General features: G+C 48.3%; 1 protein-coding gene across 6 annotated transcripts in view; it reads right to left on the bottom strand.

The window, feature by feature from the left end:
• CNST (consortin, connexin sorting protein) overlaps window positions 1-20,801 on the bottom strand; it is a 167,750-nt gene that overhangs the window by 32,156 nt on the left and 114,793 nt on the right. The window lies entirely within an intron of this gene.

A 20,801-nucleotide genomic window follows, 5' to 3' on the forward strand; every position in this document is an offset into this window, starting at 1 on the left:
ACCAATGCAGCGCTCGTTGTGTCTCCCTATTTGTGCAAGAAAAGTTCACAGGTGAGGGGCACGACAACACGTCTGGGTGTTTGGAACAGGCACTTCTTGGTTTTTAAAGATTTACATTTTACAGATGCTGTCAGTCACTGTACACAGATCCATTGTCTACTGCAGGTTTTTCCAACCTTATTCCTCTAAATATTACCAAGTAACTTTTTTATTATGTATATCCTCTTTTGTATGTTGTGTTTATTTAATAATAAAGGATTAGCATTTAAGCAATGGGCAGGGACGCAGAGATGGGTGTGTGGTAGTAGGTATACAGTTCCGAACCTTCCATGGGGTCTGGCGGTGTCAAATTATAGTGATCGCGGAAAAGGCTCGGAACCTCTCCGTGTTGGATTATAAATCTTGATCACACTCTCCTCATAGGCTGTATGTGCAGCATCGGCTTTTGCCTAAATGGACTTCCAGGGACAGTAATAGAGTCTTGGGTCCCCACTCAGTTTAAAACAATGTCGGTAAGGGTATTTTCCATTCCAGATCCGGCATGAGGTAAAAATGTGATCAAAAATAAAATAAAATAAAATCCATGTGTATATACCAGGCTCATATCTTTAGTATAACATTAAATATCTAGTCAATTAGTGCTTGGAGTTTGGAGTGCAGTGTACAAACATGGTTTTACAATTTAAGTTGGGTATGAATAAGGCAAACACAATGTTGTGTTTTGATTTATATACATATGTAGTGTTCACTCTAGCTCCGGCGGCAGGCAGGGCGCCGGAGCTAGAGAGGGCAACCTTATGCGCGCGCCGAATAGGGGGCGTGGTCATGAAAAGGGGGCGTGTCTATAAGACGCGTCCCCTTTTCGTCATATTTGAGGGCGTGCCCGGCGCTTACGGACATGCCGGGCAGCCCCCAAGCGCTGCAGAAAGGGAGAATAGATGCCGGGCGCATGCGCCCAGCGTCTATTCTCCAGCGGTGACCGGGACACCGCATGTTTCTCTACCCGAGGGACACTGCGTCCCGCGGGTGAGAACGGCACCCGCAGGTTGTGAGGGCAAGGCGCTTTTTTAAGAAGTCACATGTACATAAGTATTCACTGTCAAAGCTGAATAATTGAGTGAGACAAGTTCAGTTTAAAATTTAATCGCAGCGACGCCATTTTGGAAATGAGATCACAAGACACCATTTTGTGTGGTCAGCATTAATTCAAGTTATAACCCATTAACTAAGAACAGATGGCAATGTTTTTGTTAACACCAAGGGCAACGGGAAAAAACAGCTTTCTAAGTAGATAAGGAGAGACAATGGGTATTTTTACATACAAATTGGGAATCCCGGGATGCAGATAAAGTATAGTTGTGGCAATTGTAATATAATATCTACACAATTGGATTTGCCTGAATACTAGACAAGATGTCTCCTAATCCCATAGTTTGAGGTGATAATACATTTGCACTTCACACAAGTGTCTGTGAGAACAAAAGAGGTTTTGTTTTCCTTTGAACACAGCAGGTGGGGGCCTGCTGACAGAGGGCATGTGGAATTACAACCCTCAGCCATCCATACTGCTGGATGTTCACTTCGTGTATGAGAGATTATGCACTTAAATCTCACCCATTAATAACTAGCGTCCTTATATCAAACCCCGAATACCCACACACTACATATTCGCACATAAGGTTCCATAAGCATCAAAATGTATGATTCAAGTTGGTTAAGTTAGTTTAAATGCTAAGAAATAGAGGTTTTTGATATCTAAGGTATTATATATGATAAGCAAGGTATGTTTGATCTCGTTCTGATGCCTACGCTTTTTACAGAATCCCGGTGTTATCGGTGGAGAGATCGCATCATGCAAACTCAAGTTACGGATCGCAGAACTTATAAGCCACAAAATGTTTTAGTTGATGGAATGTTACAGGAGGCGTTACCAGAAAGACCCCGGCTGTTACAGGCAGGAAAAGTCTATTTGAAACAACCTGTTAAATGTGTCGTTACATATGCTCCTCCTCTGGGAACCAATGAGATCAGCAGGAAATTTCCCCTTTGTCCTGTTTCAGTCTGGGGGGGGGGGGGGAATAAATACATGTGTCCAAACACTGGTTTGGAAGTTAATGCTGAATTTTGGGTGAGCTGAGGATATCTAGTCAGAAGTCTATCTCTGGATCCAGAGGCGCAGCGTATGTATAACCGTACCTGGTCTGTATTATTTCCTTTTACGCCTAACTTGTGTATGTATAGATTGCGTGTAACTGACTGTACTTTTACCTGAATAATACTTGTGCGTTGGAAACACAGATTCCACTCCTGTCTTTATTTGTGGTTAAACTGCGTACGCAATTAGCATTGTCTTAGAGGTTTTTAGGCAGGGTTTTGTCTTAGAGGTTCTAGGCAGGTGAATCTTAGGAGGTTTATAGGAAGGAATATATTAAAAGGTTTATTTACGATTTAACATCACAGACTTTGCTCAATACTTTGTTGATGCACCTTTGGCAGCAATTACAGCCTCAAGTCTTTTTGAATATGATGCCACAAGCTTGGCACATCTATCTTTGGGCAGTTTCGCCCATTCCTCTTTGCAGCAACTCTCAAGCTCCATCAGGTTGGATGGGAAGCGTCGGTGCACAGCCATTTTCATATCTCTCCAGAGATGTTCAATCGGATTCAAGTCTGGCCTCTGGCTAGGCCATTCAAGGATATTCAGAGTTGTATTGAAGTCACTCCTTTGATATCTTGGCTGTGTGCTTAGGGTCGTTGTCCTGCTGAAAGATGAACCATCGCCCTAGTCTGAGGTCAAGAGTGCTCTGGAACAGGTTTTCATCTTTCCCTCTATCCTCACTAGTCTCCCAGTTCCTGCAGCTGAAAAACATCCCCACAGCATGATGCTGCCACCACTATGCTTCACTGTAGGGATGGTATTGGCCTGGTGATGAGCAGTGCGTGGTTTCTTCCAAACATAAAGCCTGGCAGTGACGCCAAAGAGTTCATTCTTTGCCTCATCAGACCAGAGAATTTTGTTTCTCATGGTCTGAGAGTCCTTCAGGTGCATTTTGGCTAACTCCAGTCGGACTGCCATGTGCTTTTTACTAAAGGAGTGGATTCCGTTTGGCCACTCTGCGATACAGGCCTCATTGGTGGATTGCAGCAGATATGGATGTCCTTCTGGAAGGTTCACCTCTCTCCATAGAGGAATGCTGTAGCTCTGACAAGTGTGTCCATCAGGTTCTTGGTCACCTCCCTGACTAGGGCCCTTCTCCCACAATCGCTCAGTTTAGACGGCCGGCCTACTCTACGAAGAGTCCTGGTGGTTCCAAACTTCTTCCATATACAAATGATGGAGGCCACTGTGCTCATTTGGAGCTTCAAAGCAGCAGATATTTTTCTGTACCCTTCCCCAGATTTGTGCCTCGAGACAATCCTGTCTTGGAGGTCTAAAGACAATTCCTTGGGCTTCATGCTTGGTTTGTGCTCTGACATGCACTGTCAAGTGTGGGACCTTATATAGACAGGTGTATGCCTTTCAAAATCATGTCCAATCACCTGAATTTACCACAGGTGGACTCCAATTAAGCTGTAGGAACATCTCAAGGATGATCAGCAGAAACAGGATGCACCTGACTTCAATTTTGAGCTTCATGGCAAAGGCTGTGAATACTTATGTACATGTGATTTCTTAGTGTGTTTTTTTAATTAAATTTGCAAAAATCTAAAAAAACAACTTTTTACACGTTGTCATTATGGGGTATTGTGCGTAGAATTTTGAGGACAAAAATGAATTTATTCCATTTTGGAATAAGGCTGTAACACCTCCTGCCCGGGGGCCGTATAAGGTCTGGCCCTTGGAGCTTTTTCCTGCTAGTCTCATCTGGCTTGCAGGGTGCCTAGAATGGCACCCTGCAGCCAGAATCTATGCAGCAGTGCCACCTGGAGCGTCCTTAGGATGCTTCAGATGGTCACAATGCTGCCCTTACAGCTCCCGGAACATCCTCAGGATGCTCCTGCATTGCTCTAAGCACTGGCGAATGTGACCCCACCCCCTTGTGACATCACACAGAGGGGCATAGCCTGCACCAGGCCCGCGAATAATGTTATATGAAAATGGCCTTTGGCAGAAAAAAAGGTTCCCCACCCCTGCTGTAACATAACAAAATGTGGAAAAACTGAAGCGCTGTGAATACTTTCTGGATGCACTGTATCTGAAAGATCAATGCATGTGTGTACGGGCGACTCGCTGAGCACCTGTACACTTGCGGCAAGGACCGGCAACACTAACATGTCAACTGGACGGACAAATTTAAATGCCCGCCCAGTTGTGATGTCAGGCTAGACATATCGATTGGTAGGTGTATAGCTTACCAATCAGTGGATCGGTCTGTTGACCGATCCATCATTTTAGTGTGTAACCACCTTAAAGTATCTAACAATATTTTACATTTTACAAGTGTTTGTTGTGATAAGATCTCTATTTACACCTCGAGCAAACCGCTAAATCAATAGGGGTAAAATAAAGAGCTACCACAACAAGGCAAACAGTGGTAGGACAGGAAAGCCAAGAAGATGTGATAACTTCATTGCAAACAAGAAAAAGAAATGGTAACATATGTTGGTTTATAAATGCTTGACTGCGTGTGACAAGGTGCTAGACTGGTTTTATTAGAGCCCAGAAGTGGAGGAAATTCTAAACAGTAACACAGGAAGAAAAAAACAAAAACAGAGGACAACTTACTGGCTACAGATTATACATAATGACAATATGTTGTCATTTTACAACTTCTCTGGATGATACAATACATACGTAAACAATTAGAGACTGTAAATAAACCTCATCAGTAATTATAATATACATGATGAAAGAATTAGCAATATGTTTTTTCTAAAACAATTCCCATCAGCCGTGTGTAAACAGATTTCACAGACCAATCAATCAGAGTTAAAAGCAACTTACTAGCTTTAACATTAGACACTAGGTTTAAATAATAACAGATGCCCCATGCATCTTGCAGGCAGGGGCATAACGAGGTATTTGAAGGCCCCATAGCAAAAAGTTTGTAAGAGCCCCTATGTGTACCACCCAACAGTGAAAAATGTATATAACTCATGTAATTTTGACAAGGAAGATGGGCCCCCCTCTGCTCTGGGCCCCATAGCAGCTGCACCCCTTGCACCTATGGTAGTTATGCCCATGCTTGCAGTTCTTTACTCCTCACTCCATGAAGCACACTACATTCATTCTTCAGTAATCAGCACTACTCACTCCATCGCAATCGCTCTTATAGCCTTACATTTTATTTTAGTGTTATTTTTTGCTTTACCTCAAAGTGCCACTCAGGCGTAGTTCATTCGCCCTGCCATGCTTCCTCCAGCTGGGACAGCAGTGAGAAAGCTGGTCAGAGTGTGAGCACTCTAGCCTGGCATACAGATGTGTCATCATATGGCACGAGATTCCCGGTGTGACTGAGCCGCCCTGAGAGGTGTAGTGTAGCATCTTTTTCGTTACATTTTGCATCTTATTCGCATTGCAGACGCAGCAAAACACCACTCACAGTATCCTAGAGATGCTGAGCTGCCACTGTAACCACTCAGGAATTCGTTTTAAAAACTTACAAAGTCACAGTAAACAGAACCTGGTGTGAGAAAAATCCACGTCAGCTTATAGTAGCACTTCATATACAGATTTGACTCATTTGCTCACAGATGTACAAATGTAGCACATCAAACTGATCAGTGTAATCTAGCAAAGTAATTTTGACGCTTCCTGTTGATGGTGTGATACTTCTTTATTCATCTATATAGTGCAGATGAAGTCAGCGTTAGAACAAGCACATTAAGCTGACACTGCCACTTGGAAGCCAGATTGCACTATGCTCACTCCTGGGCCCTACAGAGTAAAGCAAAATAACCACTGAAATGTACTTTTATAAAACTAATATAAATGAAAAAATAAAGGCTATTCATTTTTCTGCTGCATATGGCATTAGAGTAGAGCCTTCTTCAGCAGCATTTCAGGATCATTCAGACAAGTAAATTTGAATGGACTTTCTTCACAATTAACCACAGAGAGCCAACAGAAGCAAGGTGAAAATGCTACCAGCTTGTGGGTCACTAATTACCCTATAGACGTGTGTGCAGTGCACAGAGGTGGCAGTTTAGAACGCGATTACAACAATGCGAGAATTTAAATCTGGGTGACCGTGTGTCTGCACAACTTTGTCAGAGCTTTCTTAGGCCACGATTCAAATGTTAGAGATGCTGGGCGTCTCTACAAATAGGCGCCCGATAAAACAATTCAATTGTTTCTTCATTCAGGTGCCCATTAATAGTCATCGCGGCCACAAGCACCTGTTTTAGTTGCGCACAGCAGCTAAACCCTTCTAAAGAAGTGGTTAGGGTGCCCAAACAGCAGTTTAGACTGCCAAAAAACGGGACTTTAGACACATTTCTTTTCGCACCTCAGCAGGCTGAGAGAAGAAATGTGTCCCCCTGCATCTTTATGGGGTCCGAACGGAGCAACAATTGAAATGCTCAGTCAGGCGCCTATTCATATAGACGGCCAGCATGGGGTGTCTATAACAATTGAATCACCCCCTTAGAGTCATTAGTGTGAACACAACATGAGCTAACCAGAAGTTTCTCTAGATGAGCATCTTTTCTGATATTACCTGCAACAGGTGTGTACAAACAGTAAAAATAGAAAAATATGAGATATGGTAAGAACTTACCCTTGTTATCTCTATTTCTACGAAGTCCATAGGGTTCCACAGGATACCTTGGGGTATAGGTGTGACGTCAGTCGCAGGGCACCAAAGAGTTAAGCTTTCAGCCTCCCAGGATGCACTAGGTCCCCCTCCTATACCCCGCCCCCGGGCCAAGGCACCTCAGTTAGTTACCAAGCCATAGGCCGGAGGAGGAGAAGGAAGAGAGAGAACAAAGATCTGGACACATACAAGAATCACATTCTCACCAGAGGGAGACGGAAAACCGGTGACCAGAGCAAAGCCCATCTGCAGCACAGGTGCGACAGGGCGGGAGTCCTGTGGAACCCTATGGACTTCGTAGAAATAGAGATAACAAGGGTAAGTTCTTACCATATCTCATATTTTCTACTTCAGGGTCCATAGGGTATCCACAGGATACCTTGGGGATGTCCCAAAGCAGTATCCTTTAAGGGTGGGGATGCTCCTGTGCAGAAAGGAGAATCCGCCGCCCGAAGGAAGCATCCTGAGAGGCGAAGGTGTCAAACCTGTAATACCTCACGAAGGTATGGACAGAAGACCACGTAGCAGCCTTGCAGACCTGAACTGCCGAGGCACCACGTCGAGCTGCCCACGAAGGACCCACAGACCTAGTGGAATGAGCCTTCAGAGAAGGAGGGACCGGTAGGCCTTCATGAAGATAAGCTTCAGAAATAGCCATACGGATCCAGGCTGCCAAAGTTTGCTTTGAAGCAGGCCAACCCTTTTTACGGAAGCCAAAGAGGACAAACAAAGCGTCCGACTTCCTAAACGAAGAAGTGCGGTCAACATAAGTCCTTAAGGCCCGCACAACATCCAAAGAGGCCTCACCCACGGAAAGACCCGGTGAGTTAAAGGCCGGAACAACTACTTCCTCGTTAATATGAAACTGGGAAACAACTTTGGGAAGAAACTCGGGCCGAGTGCGGAGCACTGCCCTGTTCCCATAAAAAACCAAGAAAGGGGGTCTACAAGAAAGAGCCCCTAACTCAGAAACACGTCTGGCCGAAGCAATGGCCAGAAGGAAAACAGTCTTAGCTGTTAGCCATTTAAGATCCACTGAGCCCAGTGGTTCAAACGGCGGTCCTTGGAGAGCCCTCAGGACCACAGCCAAATCCCAAGGCGCCACAGGTGGAACAAAGGGCGGCTGAATGCGGAGAACACCTTGCATAAAGGTGCGCACATCCGGGATTGTAGCAATCCTACGGTGAAACCAGACAGATAGGGCCGAAACCTGTACCTTCAAAGAAGCAAGGCGAAGCCCATGATCTAGTCCCGCTTGCAGGAAGGCGAGAATCCGAGACAGACGAAACTCCCGCGGTGCATAACCTCTCGGTCGACACCACTGGAAGAACGTATGCCACACGCGATGGTATATCCTCGCGGAAGACGGTTTCCGAGCTCGTAACATGGTACGCACCACAGAGCTGGAAAACCCCCGGGACCTCAGCATGGCCGTCTCAACAGCCACGCCGTGAAAGACAGCCGAGTCAGGTCCGGGTGAAGGCAAGGACCCTGAGACAGAAGGTCCGGTCGTAGCGGCAACCGCAGAGGAATGTCCACGGACAGACCCTGAAGGTCTGAGAACCAGTGCCGTCTGGGCCACGCGGGAGCTATCAACAGGAGCGTCCCTCCTTCCTGTTTGAATTTCCGGATTACCCGTGGAAGAAGGGAGACCGGAGGGAACAGGTATGCGAACCTGAACGTCCACCGGACGGACAGAGCATCCACCAGAGACGCCCCTTCGTCTCTTGTGCGAGACCCGTACACCGGCAACTTGTTGTTGTGCCGGGACGCCATGAGGTCGATTTCTGGAAGACCCCACCTGTCCACCAGTAGTTGAAAAACGTCCGGGTGCAGGGACCATTCCCCCGGATGAACGTCCTGGCGACTTAGAAAGTCCGCCTCCCAATTGAGCACTCCCGGGATGAAGACCGCTGATATGGCAGGAAGATTGCGCTCCGCCCAAACCAGGATCCGAGAGACCTCTACGAGAGCCGCCCGACTGCGAGTTCCTCCTTGCCTGTTTATGTAGGCCACGGTGGTAGCGTTGTCCGACTGAACCTGCACCGGGCGACCCTGGAGAAACCGCTGTGCCTGCTGGAGAGCATTGAAGACCGCACGGAGTTCCAAGATATTTATTGGAAGCTCCGCTACTGTCGGCGTCCACCTGCCCTGGAACAAGTGTGGACCCGAAACTGCTCCCCAGCCCCGAAGACTGGCGTCCGTTGTCAACAGGACCCAATTTGGAACCCAGAACGGACGTCCCTTGTTGAGGTGGGTCGTCTGTAACCACCACGTAAGGGACAGGCGAACCTCCTGGGTGAGCACAATCGTCTGGGACTTCAGAGACTGAGTCAGCCCGTTCCACTTGGACAGGATCAGGTGCTGCAGAGGTCTGGAGTGAAACTGGGCGTATTCCACCATGTCGAACACCGACACCATGGAGCCCAGTAACCTCATCGCCGAGTGTAAGGACACCCGGCGGCTGTGCAGACGACTGCGCACCCTTGACTGTAAAGCAGAGATCTTGTCCTCCGTCACGAAGATCCTTTGCTGTCCCGAGTCCAATAAGGCTCCAAGATGCAGAATCCTCCGAGACGGGATTAGAGTGGACTTCTGCCAGTTGATTAGCCAGCCGTGCCGTTGCAGCAGTGCAATGGTCAGGTCCAAGTGGCGTAACAGGAGCTCTGGAGATCCTGCCACCAATAACAGGTCGTCCAAATACGGCAACATGCGGACTCCCTGCAGCCGCAGAGAAGCCGCCATGACCGCCATCACCTTGGTGAAAACACGTGGTGCTGTTGCCAGGCCAAAAGGTAACGCCCGAAACTGGAAGTGGTCGCTGCTGATTGCAAACCTGAGGAACTGTTGATGGCGCCAAAGAATAGGGACATGCAGGTAAGCGTCCTGTATGTCCAATGACACCAAGTAGTCCCCAGGTTCCAGCGCCAGAATGATGGACCGTAGGGTCTCCATCCGAAACTTCGGGACCCGCAAAGACTTGTTGAGTGCTTTGAGGTTGAGAATCGGACGATATGACCCATTGGGTTTCTGTACCAAAAATAGATTTGAATAGAAACCCTGGCCCCTCTGGGAGAATGGAACCGCCACTATAACTCCAGCCTGGAGCATAGTGTGCAATACCTTCCGCAGCTCCGTAGCCTTGTTCCGGTCTGATGGGAGACCCGTGGTGAAGAAGCGAGCCGGGGGTCTGTGCCGGAAGGAGAGGGCGTATCCGTGGGAAACCACCTCCAGAACCCAAGTGTCTGTCGTAGTGGTCGACCAACACTGGGCGAACTGTAGCAGGCGGCCTCCCACCCTGGGATCCCCCAAAGGGAGGCCCGGACCGTCAGGCCGCAGGCTTGTCATCTGGCTTGGGGGCCGGACGTCTGGTACTCCATGCCTGCTTCCGGGGCTTGACCGATTTCTTAGGGCCAGCCTGTCGAGGAAACGACTGTGGTTTGGGCCTGCCCTGGGCCCTAGATGACCGAAAGGACGATGGTCCCGAACCAGAAGGAGCAGCGGCCGACGGGAGACAGGCAGATTTGGCTGCCGCCAGCGTGGCCACAATCTTATCCAGATCCGGACCGAAGAGAACTTCTCCGGTAAACGGCAACGCTTCCAGACCTTTCTTGGAATCTGCGTCCGCCTTCCAGGATCGCAGCCACAAGGTGCGACGAGCAGCTACCGCTGCTGAAGAAATTCTAGACACCAGAGTACTAATGTCTAGAGCCGCCTCGTTGATGTAGGTGGCCGAATCACGGAGATTGCCAATCAACTCCGCCTGATCGGCCGGACAGTCGGATTCAAAAGAAGCCTCTAATGAATCCGCCCAGCGCTCCATCGCTCTGGCAACCCAGCAAATGGCCATAGCCGGCCGTGCTGCCCCCCCTGCAAGGGAATAAGCGGACTTCAGGCAGATTTCTACCTTGCGGTCCGTAGCATCCTTAAGGGAGGACATGGATGGCATCGGCAATGTGGCACTACGGACAAGACGGGTCACGTGAGAATCCACCTGTGGAGGGGATTCCCACTTCGCAAAATAATTATCCGCGAACGGATAAGCCACCGCCAGGCGTCTCTGCGGCTGGTATCTTTTGCCAGGTTGTTTCCACGCCTCCTCTAAATGGCCCACCAACTGACCCGAAAGAGGAAAGACTGTGGCATCGCCCTTCACATCTTTGAAAAAGGCATACTTAGATTTAGCCGCTGGGGGAACTTCGTCCTCAATCACCAAGGCTGTGCGGACCGCCCGAATAAGTCCAGGAATATATACTTTGGACTTAGCATCAGCGTCCTTAGTATGGAGAGGTTCCTGATCGTAAGGATCTAGAATCTCCCCATCATCAGACGTCCCTTCGTCATCCTCATAAGGAGCGGACAGAGACGCCACCGGCCTTTTATGAGACCGCATCACAGACTCCCCTTGCAACACATCCGACAAGTGCTGTACAGAACTCGTCAGGGAGTTAACCCACGCTGGCTCCTGAGAACCCGGGAGCGGGGAAATAGGGAGACTGTGGGGTACCACCAATTGTCGTGGGAACCCCTGCATGGGTGACGACACCACAGACTGCTGGGACAAACCCATCGGAGTAAACGCGGGCTGCGGAGCTAACTGGCCCACTAAAGCTGTTAACGCCTGAGCGAAACAAGCCCAGGGCGGCTCCTGTACCGGTGCTGTAACCGTAATAGGCCGCGCCATGGACAAACACTGCCGGCAAAGGCCCTCCGCGCTACCCTCCCCCTCCGCTAACGGTACTTTGCACGTGGTACACTGTAGCCGGAGGGGAAAATCACTTTCAGACATGATGGCACCACGTATGTGACCTCTCTCACCAATTAAGTATTAAATAGGCGAGAGACCACCCTGCAGCACCGCACCGCAAGGGCTTTAGCAGAAAGAACAGGGACAGTAATAAAGCTGACAGTTTAGAGAAGAAAAGATTACAGGCAGCAGCGCTAGCACAGTCACATACAATGCAGAAAAATAACAATTCCTGCACTAACAGCGCTGATCACTCAACTACACAGACACAGGGCCTGGTAGGACACAGCGCTGCATACACAGACCTGACCACAGCGGAGGAGAGGTATGCGGGGGGACCCAGACCACGATGCTTCCGTCCAGCGCTTCCAGCAGCGTTCACCATGCGTTCTGGAGAAGATGGCCGCCGAGGAGCAGAGAGGAGGCTGGCCTGGGGGAGGAGCGCTGCCACAGGACCAGTCGGCAGCATGCAGAGAGGGCTGTGTGCAGCGGGGGAGGCGCCGGCTGTGAGACAGGGAAGGTGCGCTCCCCTGGCATGCATTTAACCCCTGGGACGCCGCAGCGCTACCGCTCTGCTGCGGTCCGCTGTCCCAGGGGGTAGTGGAAGCGCAGGTTGGTCGCCTGGCTCCACGCTGCAGCCAGTCCCCAGGGAGCCCCCTGCCTGGGGACTTAGGACCATGTGATCAGCGGGGACCCACCGCGGGACCCCGCTGCTTACCTCTGTCCCCCTTGAATCCGGCCATGGTCCGGAGCATCTGGGGTCACCGCTAGCTGTGACCCCAGACGCCCACCAGCATCCCCGGATCAGTACCGGCGTTCTGGTACCGGCGGGGTGTAGGGAAGACAGCATGGACGTCAGGACTGACTGTCCATGCTGTCCATCCAGTTGTGCAGCCACAGCTGCATGAAGAATAAGCTTCAGGGGCTCTTCTAGCCCCCACTCCAACAGGTGCACCCGACTCCGGCCGGGCACCAAACTAAACTGAGGTGCCTTGGCCCGGGGGCGGGGTATAGGAGGGGGACCTAGTGCATCCTGGGAGGCTGAAAGCTTAACTCTTTGGTGCCCTGCGACTGACGTCACACCTATACCCCAAGGTATCCTGTGGATACCCTATGGACCCTGAAGTAGAAAGTAACACTAGTACCTTATGGAAGAATGTTCCATTAGACAAACCTGAATAGGTGTTTAGGTTCCAGGTTAAAAGAATCTGGACAACTCTTGTTAAATTCTAACACCAAATGAGACAATGCAAATAGAAGAGGGAGGGTGTATTAACCACTTGCCTGGTGTTGTCGCATCTGATGTGACTAGTCAGACACATCCCGGCCCCTCTGCATCCTTACACCCTCCCCCAGTGTCTGCCGTGCAGACAATCACTGCTGATCCTCTCTGAAGCCCGCCAGGGAAATGTAAGTGAAGCAGCTTTCAGGCCCCCAGTGCATAGCTGGTAAGCTGCAGAGAGGGGCAGCCACTAGGGAAATGTAAAATCGCAACGATCAACATTCATTATCTTGGAGCAGATCGAAACGTTGATGACTTGATGTAAAGACATGAAGTGAGGATTGATTAAAGTTGCCCTTTTAAGAGGCCCTGATAAGTGAACCTTGTACAAGTTTGGAAGATAGAGAGAGATATATAATATCTCTATCTATCTAACACATATACATACACACATATATAAATATACATATTATATAATATATATTTTTTTTTTAGTTATAAAATTGTGTTGGATAAGTTTAAATAGATGTTCCTGACCTAATTAAATCATAAAAAACCCTCCAAAGCTGGGCAGGCTTGCTTTGGAGAAATGCACATGGTGGATTGGCTGAATACTACACACAGGGGCAGGGCCAGTAATGTTACAGCAACTAAGTGCCTAAAGTTATGGGGGGACTTGCAGCTCTCTGTAGTAGAGTTGGTGTACTTTATTGGCTAAAATCTGCAATGCAATGTAATGGTAACATTGAACAATGTATAGTACTTTCATGGATCATAGTTGAAACTTTCAGTTATGAAGTTTAGTGGTTCGTTAGTTGTTCTATTTATTTCATAAAGGATGCTGTGGATAATCATAACCAAATATCAATTAAGGAGAGTTCCAAAAATAATATTTGAAGCTGAACATCTAGCAGAAACTTCTTCCTCATTCTTGTCTTTGGTCTGAACAATAGCTGAGCCTATTGACCATGTCTGCATGCTTTCGTGCTTTGAATTGCTTTTATGTGTTTGGCTAATTACATACAGTACTTGGATTAACAAGCAGGTGTACCTAATAAAGTGGCTACTGATTGTTCATATGTAACTAATTCCTATCTTTAGAAGATAATTCTATTGATATTTTTATCTAGAAAGGAATTTCTGTTTATACTAAGATGGACCAAATACATAATGCAAACTTTCTTGACCTCTGTTCTTTACATCAGCCATGCACAATCCTGGCTGTAGCAGTATGCGGCCCACAATGGTGGATGTGTTGCTGTGGGGTGGTGATGGTGTTGCTACAAGGGCAAAAGGGGGACATGGTGTTACATGGTAGGTAGAGAAACTGTGTTGCTAAAAGGGAAAAAATGGGATTAAGTTGCTACATGGGATAACCACAACCCCAGTGGTGTTGCTTTGCAGCACTGCACACACTCGTGTCACCACAGGAACTTTTTTAAAATGCTGCAAGGTCTGGTATAATTACCATGGATACATTGCACATAGCTTACATGTTTAAGCAAGAAAAGTTTTACTGGGATGTAGTCAGGATGCCAGCAGTCGAAATGCCGACCGCCAGAATCCCGACACTGAAAGCCCGGCAGGGGGGGGGGACCATATTTGCAGCGTGACGAAGGGGGGCGCTGAGCGCTGGGGAGGGGGCACTGTGAGCCCTTCAGCCCGGCGCATAGCCAATAGCCAGTGGGGGGCACGATCAGTTTACCCAACCAGTTTTACTGATGCCTCTTAGCTGAGTACTATCTGCCAATGCAGTCCTCAGACTTCACTCTATACTCCTTATCTGTTCAGTCTGTAACTACATATCAACAAATACACACTCCAACTTAAAAATGTACTTATCAGTTCTGAGAAAACAGGTGACATTTATCAACTAAGCATCAAATAACATGCATTTCAGGTGGAGAACTGGAATGCATATCATAATAATAGTGTGTTAAGCTCCGTACACATGGAACGATCAGACAATGATCAGATATCGTTGTCTGGCCATCCTGCATGTGCTGGAAATTCGATATCGAACATCCAGCACATGCACCAACCCCAAAACAACTATAACGACCCACGATCGACGATCACGGGTCCCTATAGTAACCAGGCTAACCTGGTCGATATCAACCAGGTTGGCCTGCATGCACGGGTGATGGTCAATATCGACCATCCGTGCCCGCGCATCGACCATCGTTTGGGAGTTGGAAGGGCCCAAAAACAGGACGATATGAACGATATAATCGATATCATTATCATTCTTATCATCCTGTAATATCTGACCGTGTGTACGCACCATTACTGGAATTTATGTAGTAACTCATTATCTTATTACTCACAGCTAATGCTGAGGAAAAATATTGTTCCTAATATTTTCTAAATTGGAACAATACTTGTTTTTATTCTGTCAATTCAATTCACAGTAATTCTTCTATCATAATAAAGTTGCAGACATGAGACAAGACCAGAAAAAGTTCACCACTGCTTTCCACCTAATCCATTACAAATAGTTTCTCTTTGCATACATCAACTTCTGGTAGGACTAGACAATCCCCAAAAGCCAACTATTTACACAACAAAATTAACAAAGGCATGTCTACCATAACTTTTAACTCTATTTCTTCGAAGTCCATAGGGGATCCACAGGGATACTATGGGGTGTGTGGTTGGAGTGATCCGGGCACCAAAAAGTTAAAGCTTTAGCTCCCAGGATGCCCCGGGCCTCATCCACATATACCCTGCCCCCAGCCACAGGCAGAAAGTTTTGTAAACAAGACCAAGGAAGGAGCAGGAAAGGAGGAGAAGGAAGAACCTTACTCTCAAGAAACACTCTCCCAGAAGATGAAGGAGTCCGTGATCAAGAGAAAAAATACCCAATGAGGCCAGGTGTGACAGGGTAGGGGCCCTGTGGATCCTATGAACTTCGAAGTAATAGAGTTAACAAAAGTAAGTCTACCATAACTCTTAATTTCTTCTTCAGGGTCCACAGGGGAGCCACAGGGATACCATGGGGATATCACATAGCAGTTTCCCCTAAGAGTGGAGACGCTCCTGAGCAGAAAGGAGAATCCAACACCTAAAGGAAGCATCCTGAGAGGCAAAAGTATAAAAGGCAAAGAACCTGAGAAAGGTGTGGACAGAAGACCACGTGGCCACCTTGCACGATTGTTCAGCAGAAGCGCCACGTCGAACAGAGAGCAGACCAAGTAGAATGTGCTGTAACCATGTTTGGAACAGGCAGATTATGGTCTTGCATGTAGGACTGAGAGATTGTCATGCGGAGCCATAGAGCTAAAGTCTGTTAGCTGGCCAGCCTCGCTTGTGAAAGCCGTACAACACAAAGAGAGAATCTGATTTCCTAAAGGAATTTGTATGATCCATGTAAATCCGAAGAGCACAAACCAAATCCAAGGAAGCTTCACCTGCAGAAAGATCAGAGGACTGGAAGGCCGGAACCACAATCTCTGCATTCAAATGGAACCGGGATACTACTTTAGGGAGGTACCCAGCCCTGGTACAGAGGACAGCTCTGTCCTGATGAAACATCAAAAATGGGGAGCGACAGGAGAGCGCTGCTAAATCAGATACCCTGCGGGTAGATGAGATAGCGAGGAGAAAGAGCGTCTTCGCTGTCAGCCACTTGAGGTCTACTGAGTCCAGAGGTTCCAACAGAGGACCCTGTAGAGCCCAGAGAACCAAGGACAAATCCCATTAAGCCACCGGAGGGACAAAAGGAGATTGAATGCAGAGAAAACCTGCAAAAATGTTCTAACATCAGGCAGGGGAACAATCCTTCGCTGGAATCAGATTGACAGAGCAGAACTCTGAGCTCTAAGGGAGGCCAGGCAGAGGATGAGGTCTAACCCAGCCTGGAGAAAAGCAAGCACCTGGGAGACCCTAGAAACTGAAGGGTCATAGCCTCTGGGGGAGCACCATTGGAAGTAAGAGTGCCAAACTCTGTAATAGATGCACGCTGATGCAGGCTTACATGCCCTGAGCATCGCCTGGACCACAAAGCAAGAGAAACCTTTGGCTCTTAAGAGGGATGACTCAAGAGCCACGTCGTCAAAGACAGACGAGGTTGGTCCGGGTGCAGGCAAGGGCCCTGTGCTAACAGATCCTGCCTTAGAGGAAGTAGCAAAGGAGTATCTATGGAGAGACTCCGTAGGTCTGTGAACCAATGTTGCCTGGGCCAGGCTGGGGCTATTATTATCACCATGCCGCCTTCTTGCTTGAACTTTCGAAGAACCCTCGGGAGGAGGGAGATCGGAGGAAAGAGGTATGCAAGATTGAAGTCCCACCTCACTGCCAGAGCATCCACAAAGGGGGCTGAGGGGTCTCTGGTCCTAGGCCAGAACCTGGGGGGACCTTGTGGTTGTGACGTGAGGCCATAAGGTCTAAGTCTGGCAGGCCCCATTTATCCACCAGGAGTTGAAAGATATCCGGTTGGACAGCCCACTCTCCGGCATGTATGTCCTGACGGCTTAGGAAGTCCGCTTCCCAGTTGAGGACTCCAGGAATGACCACTGCTGAGATTGCCGGAAGATGACCTTCGGCCCAGACTAGAATGTTTGCCACTTCCCGCATGGCTGCCTGATTTCGTGTGCCTCCCTGATGGTTGAATTAGGCTACCGCAGTCATGTTGTCTGACTGGATTTGGACCGGCCTGCACTGGAGGAGATCCTGCGCCCGAGTGAGTGCTCTGTACACTGCTCAAAGCTCCAGAATGTATATGGACAGATGACTTTGCTGGGTTGTCCACCGTTCCTGAACGGTATGATAACCGGTTACCGCACCCCATTCGCGAAGGCTGGCATCTGTAGTGAGAAGCTCCCAATTTGGAATCCAGAAGGAGCGACCTTGGTCCAAATGGGCCATCTGTAGCCACCATGAGATGGAAAGCTGAACCTCTGAAGAAAGGAGGATCGTCTGGGACCGGATCAGCTTATACTGCCCGTTCCACTGGGAGAGAATCAGTTGTTGAAGGGGCCTGGAGTGGAACTGGGCATATTCTACCATATCAAAGGTGGATACCATGGACCCCAGGACCTGCATTGCTGAGTGAATGGATACCCTCCGACTGTGGAGCAAGTTGCGCAAACGCAAGTGTAGTGTCAAAACTTTGTCTGCTAGCAGAAAGATCCTCTGTATTCGAGAATCCAGGAGTGCCCCCATCCCCTGCGACAGGAGGACATGAGTTCAGTGAGCTGTTCTGACTGAGGGAATTCAGCCTTAACCACCTTTTAACGTTTAAACATCGGGGTTTTAGGCTTAGGGGCCGGTCCATCATCCTCTATATTCAGGATTGATTTAGCTGCTCTCACTAAAGCACAAACATTCACTGTTGAATGACAGCACTCCTCGCCCGAGTGCGTCTCAGAGAAAGAACTTCGTGCATCATCTGCCTCCTCAGATGATGCGTCAGAATCTGAAAGCTGGGTAGACTGAGAGGATGATACAGTCCGCCTATGTGCTTTGGTGGCTAAGGGTCTGTCTGCCTGTAACCTTGGCTGAGAGACGGCAGACGTTTGAGCCATATTCTGAACTGAGTGGGCATAAACATCCATCCAAGGAGGATGTATATAGGCTACCAGCATAGTAGGCTGTAATAGCTGTGGGTACCCCATGGTGGGAGGCAGCATGGGGGTTGATAAGCATTCCACTAGCTGTGTTATAACCTGGGATAAGGAGGACACCCAAGGTGGCTCCTGGACAGGGGCTGGTAAAGTGGACTGGTGAGTAGATTTATAACAATTAGCACACAACCATCCTGTATGAAATCCTGAGAGAGCAAGTCCGCAAAACAAAATTTGCATTAACCTGCACAGGGGCCTCAGCCTCCTGTTTATCCTTGTCATTAGAAGACATAGAAATAGCCAGCAAGTAGCACACAATAAGTGTATAGTTAATAACACAATGTGACACCCTTCACAAATACAAGTGAAATGTGTATTAAATGTGAAGTAATAATGAACCCCTACACACCTGGTAGTTGAGGGTTTAAGAAAGAGCAGCAGAGATAGATATGCAGTAAGTGACAAAGTTTAAGGCAGTATCACCACAGCAGAGCTAGCACAAGTCACATACAATGCATATAAATATACCTATAATGGGCACTAAATCAACTACTCAAGCCTCACAGGGCTGGTAGGATTTGTGTGCTGTATAACCTGGCCCCAGGGAGAGGTATTAGGGAGACTGGACACGAAACTCCTGAGACCTGTAGCTTCAGAAAAGCCTTTTTAATGGCGGCTGAGCGTCTCATATAGGGAGGAGGGTGAGGAGAAGGAGCAGCTCAGAGGCGGGAAACTTCTTGTGAGGGATCACGCTCTGGGCTGGGGGAGGGGCTGCCGGGGAGAGCTTACCTCCCTACTGCTACATGAACCGCCGGGTGCCGCTGGCCTCCAACATGGTCCCCGCAAGTGGGGAATCGCCTTATCTGTACCTCTCCATCTGCCCGACTGCAGTCCTGGGTCCCCAGTGGAGCGGCTACCAGAGCCCCATTGGCGCCCACCATAATCACCGGACCACTCACCGGTGATGCGTCGCCGGTGGAGGTAGCTGGAGCAACCGCACAGGCGCCCTTTAGGACGCCTTGCTGCATGCTCATAATAATAATAAAAAAACACAACTCATAAAAATAAAGCTTGGGGTTGCCTAAGCAGTCTCCCTGTTTAAAGGTGCGACTCTTCCTGTCCAGCACCAAACTAAAAACGGTCTGCCTGTGGCTGGGGGAGTGGTATATGTGGAGGAGGCCCGGGGCATCCTGGGAGCTAAAGCTTTAACTGTTTGGTGCCTGGATAACTCCAACTACACACACCCCATGGTATCCCTGTGGATCCCGCTGATTGGCTCTGGCTACTGACAGTTCCCAAGTCAGGGGTATGGGGAAGAGCCCCGGGGCTTCAGCGTAAGCCTGTGGTGCTGGGGAGGGGGGGGGACCCTTCTTTGGGGGTCCCCGACTCCCCCGAGATCACCGGCTTGCGCTGACCGATTTGGGGTGCTAATGCTTTGGACCTGGAGCCCCGGCGATTGGGTCTCCGGGCTGTGGCATTACACCCCGGTCGGTTGGGTCTGGTGCTGGTCTTAAATATAGGGGGATCCCCACGTTTTTTTTTACCCCTATATTTAAAACCAGAACTGGTCCCTGCAGCCTTGGGTTGGTTTCTAAAATATGGTGGAACCCTACAGTTTTTCTTCCCCATATTTTTAGAAACCACCACTGGCTGGCAAGCCTGGGGCTGGTTTGGCTTTTGGGGGGGGACCTTATGTCATTTTTTTTGTACATTTCTACCCCGTTTTTTTACAGGGTAAACAAAACGGGATTTTTCGGGAAATATTCTAGGGACCCCCCTAAAGAGGTGTAGACATAGGGGAGGAGAAAGGGTACCCCTATTTTTAACTCCTGAATAAAGTCGGGTTTCTAATAGTAGGTGCATAAATGCGGCTTTGAATAAGGTGATGCAGAAGAGAATTTAGAAGTTTTTTTAGGGCAAAACAACTATGGCCATCAAATTTGGGGTACTTGAAAATGGGGTTCAGCATATTTTAAAGTTGCTAAAGTGACTTAAAAAAATCGTAAAAAACCCACCTCCCGCAAACACCTGCAATAAAAAAAAACACTTTGGGCATACTTGGGGATCCCCCCCAGAGTCAAGTTCGCTATTTAAGTTTGTACCCCAACTTTTTTTTTTTGCCCCCTTTTTCAAAGTAAATTTTTGGGGTGTCCTTAATTTTTTTTTTTAATGTTTTTGACACAGATTACCTTTGGGGGACTGTGTGAAGGCTGCATGGGGGTTCCCGAAACGTTGCACCCCAAAACCCCAATTCTGCACTTTTTAACGCCTGCCATTCATAGGGGATACTTTACCGCCTATTACATTGCATTGACTTAACGCCTAGGCTAAAAGTCTTTCAAATTCAATACAGGGTAAAACTAAAACAGGCAATAATGACGTCATCGGCGGTAAATTACCGCGAATCCGGACTTAACGCCTCAAATTGAATACGGCCCTTATTCTCTTAAAACTGCATTATCAACCTACAGTAAAATGTAACCCTAGCTGGGATCTAAGAAACTGCTAGATGG

The sequence above is a fragment of the Taudactylus pleione genome, unplaced genomic scaffold, assembly GCF_031769625.1.
Source record: "Taudactylus pleione unplaced genomic scaffold, aTauple2 ptg000154l, whole genome shotgun sequence".
NCBI lineage: Eukaryota > Metazoa > Chordata > Amphibia > Anura > Myobatrachidae > Taudactylus > Taudactylus pleione.